Raw genomic sequence first — 10,989 nt, 5'->3', positions numbered from 1 at the left:
TGGAGGAAGAAACTCAAGCTAACCCCTACCCAAAGCCAAATGTGTGCCCAGACCAATACCGCAGTCTCTCGAAAGACTCTGATAGTCCTTGGAGCCCCCACACGCTTATTCGCTTCAACCCTCTCTAGCTACTCAGATACACCGAGTGTATCTGTTTCATCATCAAGTGGAGACAGCACACCAGGATCCCAAGTGGATCTCACTGGTTCTCATCGCCCTAAGGTTTCCAGGGCCACACACTTGCACTTTTTTGAGCCCGAGGAGTTGTGCTCCATCCTTTTATCAGTTACACAGACACTTCAAACACCATCCCACTTGCAGGGCAACTCTTCATCCCTAGCCAGAACTGAGTCGAGGCCAAACTTGTCTACTGCAAAAGGAGACCAAGGAAGCTCAGGAAATCCTATTCCACCAACATTACACACAAGTGGCTTAGGCATGGTGAGCACAAATATACAGGGATCCATGAACCCGAGGGACACCTCGATGCGTTTTCAAGGAATTGACGGTGAACACTCTGATGATACTTGGACTTGGGATCGTCCCACTACTGAGTCCGGTATCAAGAAATATGAAGCTTTCAAAAGAGCTTTTAATGAAAGGAAGCATCAGCAACTCCAACAACAGCAACATAAAGAAAAGGGATATTCAGCAAGTTGCAAAGTACTGGGCTGACACCTTCAACAATGCCAAAACTGTTCATGACATCCTGCGAATTCAGTCATGGATGGCAAACATGGAAGACACAATTCAGAAAGCTCAAGATCTACAAATCGGTGCAGATCCTTCCAAAACCCCTCCATTAGAAGCTCATGGCTCCAATGCTGAAGATAGTGCTATTCAACTCAACTCCGGTCCTATGTTTGGACTGGATGATATTGCTCTCGATGATGTTCAGAACCCGGCTCAAGATGATGAATTTTTCATGATTTTTGATGAAGAAGAATCGAGTGGCTCTCAGCACTCCAAATCTAAGCCCAAAGAGAAGAAGAAGAAGAAGGTTGCGGTTACTCGCAAGGAATTTCTTGACTTGCAATCAAAAATTGATCAAATTCTTACCGCAGTAATATCAATCACACTCAACAAAATTCAGAGCTACCAACGCCGTAATCGTTAGTTGACCGAGATGAACCTTTAGAGACTCAGGAGAGACTTTCAGCAGAATGGATCCTTCTTCGAATCGAAATGGGTATCCGCGATCTTGATACTAGTCGCTCTGCGGATCACAAACAATTCCTCTCTACTGCTGAGAACCTCATCTCCCAATTTATTGCTTTCAAGGATGAAATCAAATCCACTCTTGATGCTCAGGCTGCCCATTCCAAGAAGGTTGTGGATGAGACTCATAATGCATATGAGTCGGCCATTGCGGTACTACAATCTACTATCAAAAACCTTCGCCGCTCAGCTTCCTATCAGCCTCATCTCACCCGAAACCTTAAGCTCACCAAAGACATTCACCACTTGCTCTTCAACTCTGAGATCCATTCAAATCAACAAGTTTCTGAATTGATCAAAACTAGATTCACTGAAATTTTCTCAAAAATAGATGGCCTTCATCAATGGTTTGAGGATCAACAGGTGGTTGAGTCCTCAAAAGGGGGAAGTGAGCAAAGTCCTTTTCATCAGCAAGATCCTTCACCAACCCCTTCAATTCATCAAACTCCACCAGCTGTAGATCAAGCCAAGCCTCCCATTCCTAAACCTTCTCCAAAACCAACAAAGGAAACCACTCCGGTTCACTCATCTCATCAATCTCCCCCATCGCAACATGATCCTCCGGTACAAGAAATTCATCAGTCTCCTCCCCGTCAAGAAACTCCCCCACATTTCAAAAATATCGAGCCTTACATGTCAGAGGAACACTCGACCGACTCTCCAGAAATAATCCAAAGAAAGAAAGACTGGCGTTTTGCAAAGTTTTCTGAACAAATTTGGAGAGAACATGGCTTCGACACAATGATGGATGAATCCTTAATCAACTCATGGGTCAATCCCATGAGAAGACTACTGGATGATGATTACAAACCTTACATGACCTATGCTGAGCCTCCTTCGGATGGTTACTGGGATGTCCCAATCTCCCCAAACTCAATCTACTTCCCCGTCTTCCAACCATTCGACCTCAGTCTCCCTGATGATCAGAGACTTCCTTTAGAGTTTGAGCGCCTCAACCAATTCCATGCTAAGCATGGAACCACATTAGAGAAGATATGGTCTAATGACAGAACTGAAGCGATTTCGAGCTACAAAGTCAGGAAGTTCATGAAAACTGACTTTGTTCAGTATACGCTAGTCCGGAGAGGAATGGAATACATTCGAACACAGGCGGATTTTCCCTGCATGAATCCATAAGAAGTATTTCTCATTGCAAGGTTCTTCCTGATGGGTTTTGAGCATTCTAACACTCCTAAGGTGTACATGCAACCCTAGAAACCTTGGATCTATGTTTTCTCTAATATTCATGCAAATAAGAATTTTCCAAGGTTTACATCCTAACTAGCATGGCATGGGGTACTTGTAATATAAAAAACTAGTAGACTGACATACCTTTTCTTGTAGCTTGGATTCCTTAAGACCTTATGAGCCTAGCACCCCAAATTTGATGCCTCAAATGTTTCACACAACACCTACAACTCTTGGAATAACTTGAGAGAAGAACACTTTGATCACAAAATCGGCTAGCCCTCCTTGTCTTATAATAGTGGCCGATTTTACTCCATATGAGGTTCTTTATATAGTGTGTCACATGTAGGGTTACACCATGTAAACCCTAATGTGCATGGCTTTTCATTTCCCCCAAGATCCATGGGTTATAACCTCCATGGAGCATCCATGGAGAACCCAATGGGTTCTAGCCCACTCTAGTGAATCATGAACCATAAGCCCACTATACAAGAATGAATGATTTACAAATCAATCCCCATATATTTAATTAGTCTCTTTTTGATCACAAAATGAATTCCAAATTAATTCTTGATCAATACTAATTAAATAATATTATTTCATATTAATATATTAGAACTTATAATATATTAACAAATCGTAAGTGTCCTTTTTCTCATTTTGTCTATCCAACAGTTATGATGAAGATGCAACCCAAATGGACCATTCCAAGCCAGTTCAAGTACATACTAAATATAGTTATGGACTTAGACACCTTATCCAACAGTCTCCCACTTGGATAAGTCTAATAACTATAGTTACAGCTATGACTTCAGGAACCGACCAACAATCGTAGCTCTTTCAAAGTCTCGCGGAACTGAGATGATGATGTGCCATTTAAGATAAGTGATCATATAATCCTCTATTCTAGATATCAGCCGGACAAATACATGGAACAATGTCGTACTTATTGTCTAGCAGTTTGTTTCCCGATTTCCGATTTGTTTGACATAGAACTAAACTGAACACATCAATTTGGTTCTGACCGGGCCCGGTACATGGGTCAAAACAAAATCATCAAGGGGCCCATATATCGCTTTTAATCCTCCAAGGACTAAAAGGAATAGATAAACTTCGACTCATATGCTTGTTCTACTACTTGTTGAATCATACACAAAGGCACGTTTTATAACATCGAGTTACCAATGCGTTTTCGTACAATCAATGTATAACCAACTCATAGTCAACAACTCATATCTCTAGGTTTGAAGACTTATATGATATTACCGTCTGACGATCACTCGAGATAAATTCCATTAAGTAATACAAGTGAGTGTGGGTTGAATCCAATACTCAAAACTTATGAGCACTCATGAATGTTGTAGCAACCATTTGCTATGTCTAGCACCTTAGACATCTACAAACCCAATTAATGACAATCTTGATTCATATCTACTTCCAACATATGACTGACTGTGGAGAGTTTGAATAAAGAAATTATTCTGGAAGTCAAAACATGCAAAATTGAAACAATAGTAAATAATTGACACAAGATAGCAACACTTTACTTATAAATAAACAACAACTTTTATTTAATCATCAAATGTCAATTTACATTTTACAAGCTTCAGAAATAACTATCTAATCTGTAAAACTAATATCATCCTTCAGCCCGATGCGCCTCACATGCTGCAAATGCTTAGCCCTACACAGTCCCTTCGTGAGGGGATCTGCTGGGTTTTCATCCGATGATACCCTCTTTACCACGATGGGTCCTTCTTCTATCTGATGTCTAATGAAATGGTATTTTCTGTCGATGTGCCTGGATCTGCCGTGATCCCTTGGTTCCTTAGCTAAGGCAACTGCACCTTCGTTATCATAGAAAATCTCCATAGGCTCCTTAATAGCTGGTACAACTCCAAGGTCTCCAATGAAGTTCTTTAGCCATATTGCCTCCTTTGCTGCCTTGCTTGCCGCTATATACTCTGATTCGCAAGTTGAATCAGCCACTATTTCTAGTTTGGAACTTTTCCAAGTAATTGCTCCTCCATTTAGGGTAAAGACCCAGCCCGACTGAGAGCGGAAATTATCCCTATCAGTCTGGAAGCCAGCATCACTGTACGCCACTAATCTCAAGTCATCACTCCCACCAAGGGTAAGGACCCAGTCCCTAGTCCTCCGTAGGAACTTGGGAATATTCTTCACCGCAGTCCAGTGAGCCTTGCCCGGATTCCCTTGATATCTGCCGACCATGCTCAAAGCAAAGGCCATATTAGGGCGAGTACAAGTCATAGCATACATGATAGAGCCCACAATGGAAGCATATGGTACATGACTCATCTCACATATCTCAGCCTCTGTACTCGGACTCTGAGTCTTACTCAGTTTGGCGTTGCTCTGGATTGGTAAGTCACCTTTCTTGGAATCCTGCATGCTGAACCTTTTCAGCACCTTATCCAAGTAGGTACTTTGACTAAGTCCAATTAGTCTCTTACTCCTTTCTCTCAATATCCTTATCCCTAGGATATAGGCAGCTTCTCCAAGGTCCTTCATAGCGAAACACTTCCCAAGCTAGGACTTAACATCCTGCAGGGTTGGGATGTCATTTCCTATGAGTAGTATGTCATCCACATACAATACCAAAAAGCTAACTATACTCCCACTAGCCCTAACATACACACAGGACTCATCTTCGCTCCTCGAAAAACCAAACTCTTTGACTTTCTCATCGAAACAAAGATTCCTTCTGTGAGATGCTTGTTTCAATCCATAGATGGATTTCTCAAGCTTACACACTCTATTGGGGTGCTTTGCATAGACAAAACCCTCTGGCTGACTCATGTAAAAATCCTCAGCCAACTTTCCATTAAGGATAGCGGTTTTGACATCCATTTGCCATATTTCATAATCATGAAATGCAGCTATGGATAGCAAAACCCTAATAGACTTAATCTTTGCTACTGGTGAGAAGGTCTCATCATAGTCAACTCCCGGAGTTTGAGTAAAGCCCTTCGCAACCAGTCGCGCTTTATAAGTGTGTACATTTTCATCCATGTCGGTCTTCTTCTTGATGATCCATTTGCACACGACCATTTTACGACTCGGTACATTGTCAACCAAGTTCCAAACTTGATTGTCATACATGGACTGAATCTCGTTATCCATGGCCTCTTTCCATTTGGCAGATTCAGGGCCTGCCATGGATTCCTTAAAGCTGTTAGGTTCATCCAGATTTACCAGTGTCCTATCACTGATAAATTCATCACCTTCCGCAGTAATATGAAAACCATAGTAATGCTCAGGTGGATTCCTAACTCTTGTGGAATGCCTTAGAGGTACAGACTCATCAACAAGATTTTCCTCCTCAGGTTCATCGCTAGGGTTTGAGGTTCCTTCACCGCCTGACTCTTGAAGTTCTTCAAGATCAATTTTCCTCCCACTGTTTCCTTGGATTATGAATTCTCTCTCACGAAAGACCCCTCTTCTTTCCACAAAGACCACATTCTCACTGGGTCTGTAGAAGAGGTAACCAAAAGAATTGCGTGGGTAGCCGATGAAAATACATCGCTCACTTCGAGGTTCGAGCTTATCCTGAGTCTCACGTCTCATGAAAGCTTCACAACCCCAAATCTTGATGTGGTCTAAATTGGGAACTTTCCCAGTCCACATCTCGTGATGTGTTTTGGCAACCTTCTAGGTAGGGACTAGATTAAGGATATGGGCGGCAGTCTCTAAGGCATACCCCCAGAATGAGATTGGTAACGAAGCTCGACTCATCATGGAACGAACCATGTCTAACAAGGTTCGATTGCGCCTCTCAGCCACACCATTAAGCTGTGGTGTTCTGGGAGGTGTCAATTGTGAAACAATTCCACATTCTTTAAGATAGTCAAGGAACTCTGTACTAAGATACTCTCCTCCTCGATCGGATCGGAGCATCTTAATGTTCCTGCCCAACTGATTCTCCACTTCCTGTTTAAACTCTTTGAACTTTTCAAAGGTTTCTGACTTATGCTTGATTAAGTAGACATAACAATATCTACTGTAATCATCAGTAAAAGTCACATAGAAGCAGTTAGCATCCCTTGTGGTGGTTCTGAAGGGACCACACACATCTGTGTGTATGAGGTCCAACAAACCTTCACCCCTAGCACAAGTACCAGTGAAGGGCGACTTTGTCATTTTTCCAAGAAAACAAGATTCGCAACTATCATATGACTTTAAGTCAAACGACTCCAAAACTCCAGCCTTCTGGAGTTGGCCGTATGCGCTTTTTGTTAACATGTTCAAGACGACAATGCCACAAGGATGCTTTATCCAAACTAGTGGAAGAATCGATATGTAATACATTATTTCCTAAGTTGTCTACAACCGACACAGTTTCATATACACCATCACAAGGTAATGCTTTAAAATAAAGAACATTATTATAAAAAGCATTAATACCACCAACTTCATTATCAAATAAAAAAGTAAATCCTTGTATGTACAAGCCATGAAAGGAAATAATATTTTTCGCCATTTCAGACGAGTAACAAAACTTATTCAAATATAACACTAACCCACTACTTAGCAACAAAGAATAAACTCCAATCTTGGTGACAGATGAAGCTTTCCTATTACCCATTATCAAGTTTATCTTTCCGTGCTCCACATCCTCACTTCTTCTTAGGCCCTGCAAATCAGAACATATATGAATACCACAACCTGTATCAAGAACCCAAGAAGTAGAATGTGATGAGTTATTAGACAATATAGTGTAAATACCTGCATGGGTAGGCTTGACCTTCCCATCCTTAACATCTTGCAGGTACTTGGGGCAGTTTCGTTTCCAGTGCCCCTTTTCCTGACAATAGAAGCATTGAGATTCTTTTGGGTTGGAAGAAGGAGTGACAGAACCACCTTTGGTTCCACTTGAAGAGGAGCCATCAAGAGACTTTCCCTTGGTACCCTTCGAAGGGTTTTTCCTCTTCTTCCCTCTACTTTTCCCGATTGCCAGAACAGGGGCGGCAGTAGGAGTAGGAGTAGTAACAACCGATTTTCCCTTAAGACCAGTTTCAGCGGTCTTCAAGAGCCCTTGAAGTTTGCTAAGTGTGACCTCCTCCTTGTTCATGTGATATTTCATTCGAAATTGATCATAACAAGTAGGTAAGGAGTGCAGTATGATATCAATAGCCAACTCCTTGGGGAAGTTCACATTCAACTTGAGCAAACGGTCCACAAACCTTTGCATTTTCTGCATGTGGCCCGTGATGGGTTCACCATCCTTCATTCGGGTTGTTATCATGGAAGAGATGATTTCATACCTCTCTTGATGATCACTTGATGGTAGCGGTCCATCAGGTCCATGTGCATTTCAAAAGGGTAAATGTCCTCATAGGACTTCTGGAGTTCAGCTTTCATTGTGGCCAACATGATACATGCCACCTTGGTAGCATCTCTCTCATGTGCCCTAAAGTCAACGATCTCCTCTGGAGTAGCAGTAGACTCATCAATTTCCGCCAGCTCCTTGTCGAGGACATATTCCTTGTCCTCGTAACGAGTGACCATCCTGATGTTCCTGATCCAATCATTAAAGTTAGAACCATCAAAGATGACTCTCCCATAAAGGTTCATGAGAGAGAAGGAGCCGGTAGGGATTGAGCCAGAAGCATCATTGTTGGAAGACATCTGAAAAGAAGAAAGACGAGTTTAGATTAGATATAGAATCCTTAATAAGACACCCAAATGTAATATTAAGGCTAGGACCCAACACAATACTTTATAACTTGGAAGAAGGATGCCATAATCCAAGCTATAAAATATTTGAAGGTAGGTGAATGACGATTCACCAATTTCCACCATGAAAAACGAAATAAATTATTAGGTTTTAATTGGATTGAAACTCCTAGATTCTTTTGAGATTCATTGAACTTTTCAATGGCATGTTTAAATCTCGATTGTTCCCTCTCAAGTTTGTGACTGGGATGCCAAGGATCACAAACAAGATGTGAATAACCATGTAAATTTACTTGGTACCCTTAATCTTTATCACCTAATCGATGTGCCGGTTACCCACATGCGCTCCACCGATCTATGATAAATATTAAGTCACCCTTTGCCACTCTTACTAGTCCATGTTAGTGTTTCGGTTACCCACACACGCTCCACCAACGACTTGGTAAGGTACAAAGTGTAATTTCATGGGATAGCACCAATTTCACATTTTCCTAAAGTAACTAAGATTGGGAATTTATAAAAGTTTTAGTTACTTTATATATTTCATTATACTTTTAATGAGAATTATAGTCCTTGTCCTACCCGTTCGGCTAACGACCCTCCACCAGTCAAGGAAGTGGTGGGTGATAGTGGACACCCATTAAGCTGCCATTTTATAGGCAACAACCTTATACCCCCTTATAGACTGGCTTCGTGAATGAGGCCTACTAACGGTAAGACTGACTTGCTCTTATACATATATATATATATATATATATATATATATATATATATATATATATATATATATATATTATTAACTTATAATATTATAAAGTATAAGGGTTGAATGTTAACTTTTAAAACTCTAGGGTTTGGAATTAAAGTTTTCTAAAGGACTTTACAAATTCCAAAACTTGAGGGCAAGTTTTGAAACTATTCAAAACCTTTCATGTTCATAACCTATGAGTTTAATGGTTTATTAAAATGAAGACTCTTCATATTATGTAACCTATGGCTCTTTAATGACAATTTAAAGAAGTGACTTTTGGTAATCCATAACTTGAGGAGACTGTGGCGGAGATCACCGCCAAGTTCCGGGAGAGGGCATTGTTGGTGCCCCAGTATGCGGGTGATGAGAACATGAGGAGGACCCGCTGCCATGATATGTTACGAGCTGACATCCAGGAGCATGTCAGTTTCTCAGCTTGCCCTACCCTGGATTCCATGATTGCCAGGGCTAGGGAGAGGGAGATTGATCTGGAGCATATCCGGAAAAGGAAGGCAGCGGAGGGGCTGACGACGGGGGCTTCAGGGAAGAAGCCCAAGGGATCCGATGGTAGGCCGAAAGGCCAGTCTGAGCGGGACCGCTGTGGGAAATGTGGTCGGTCACACGAGGGAGCTTGCCGCACTGGGCCGGGTTCAGGTTGCTATAAGTGCGGCAAGGTTGGGCATTTTGGCAGAGATTGTACCGCCCCTACTACTGCGGTACAGATGACAGACCTGATTTGCTTCCATTGCAATCAGAGGGGCCATAAAAAGGCCAACTGCCCGAGATTGTCAGCAGCGGCGCCAGTAGTGGCGCCGGTCTCAGCGACAGCGCGGGTTCCAGATGGCCGGAAGGCCAAGACAGAGGCTCCAGTGGTGCGGAGCCGAGCATTTCAGTTGACAGCCGAGGAGGCACGCGCTGCACCTGATGTAGTGACAGGTATGGTTCCTTTCTTATGCTTTTTTGATATGGCGTTGTGATCTTGATATGTTATGTATGTGCACTGTTTAGGATCGTTCCATGTGAACGGTATCCCAGTTCAGGTATTGTTTGATTCGGGTGCCACGCGATCATTTGTCTCTCTTGCGCTTAGCAAGAAGTTTCCTGAGTGTTCGGGCATACTGGATTGCCCTCTAGAGGTCGAGATTGCGGATGACCGGTCGGTACGAGCGTCGGAGGTTTACCGAGATTGCATCCTACGACTGTTTGAGGAGCGTTATCTGGTAGATCTGGTTCCCATACCTTTACGGGGGAACAAGGTTATTATCGGTATGGATTGGCTGAGCCCCAACGGGGCAGTGATTGACTGTGCGCAGCAGTTGGTGCGGATCAGGACCCCAAGTGGGGGAGAGCTGGTAATTCAGGGCGAGAGGCCACTGCGAGGACCAGCTTTATGTTCAGCAGCGAGAGCTAGGCGTTACCTCCAGCAGGGTTGTGCAGGTTATGTCGCCTATGTTATGGATACCCGGGAGGCGGGTAGGGCGACGGTGGGCGATGTGCCCTTGGTGCGAGAGTTCGCGGACGTATTCCCCGAGGAGCTGCCTGGGATACCTCCGGAGCGACAGGTGGAGTTCAGGATCGACCTAGTCCCTGGTGCGGCTCCGATAGCCAAGGCACCATATCGGTTGGCTCCTCCCGAGATGCAGGAGTTGTCTACACAGCTGTAGGAGCTGTTAGACAAGGGATTCATTAGACCGAGTAGTTCTCCCTGGGGAGCCCTGATTCTGTTCGTGAAGAAAAAGGACGGGTCGCATCGGATGTGTATAGACTATAGGGAGCTGAATAAGGTAATGGTGAAGAACCGTTACCCACTCCCGAGGATTGATGACCTCTTTAACCAGCTACAGGGAGCGTCTTGGTTCTCCAAGATTGATTTGCGTTCAGGGTATCATCAGATGAGGGTCAGAGAGGAGGATGTACAGAAGACGACGTTTCGGAAGCGTTATGGCCACTATGAGTTCGTGGTGATGCCTTTCAGGCTCACCAACGCTCCTGCCGCGTTCATGGATCTCATGAACCACGTGTGTAGACCGATGTTAGACCGGTCTGTGATAGTGTTTATCGATGATATCTTGGTTTACTCCAAGACGCGAGAGCAACATGAGGAGCATCTGCGAGAGGTTCTGGAGACTTTGAGG

The sequence above is a fragment of the Lactuca virosa genome, chromosome 4 (genome assembly GCF_052849685.1).
Source record: "Lactuca virosa cultivar CGN04683 chromosome 4, Lactuca_virosa_CGN04683_v6, whole genome shotgun sequence".
In the NCBI taxonomy this organism is placed as follows: Eukaryota; Viridiplantae; Streptophyta; class Magnoliopsida; order Asterales; family Asteraceae; genus Lactuca; species Lactuca virosa.
Note: the sequence above shows the minus strand (reverse complement) of the source record.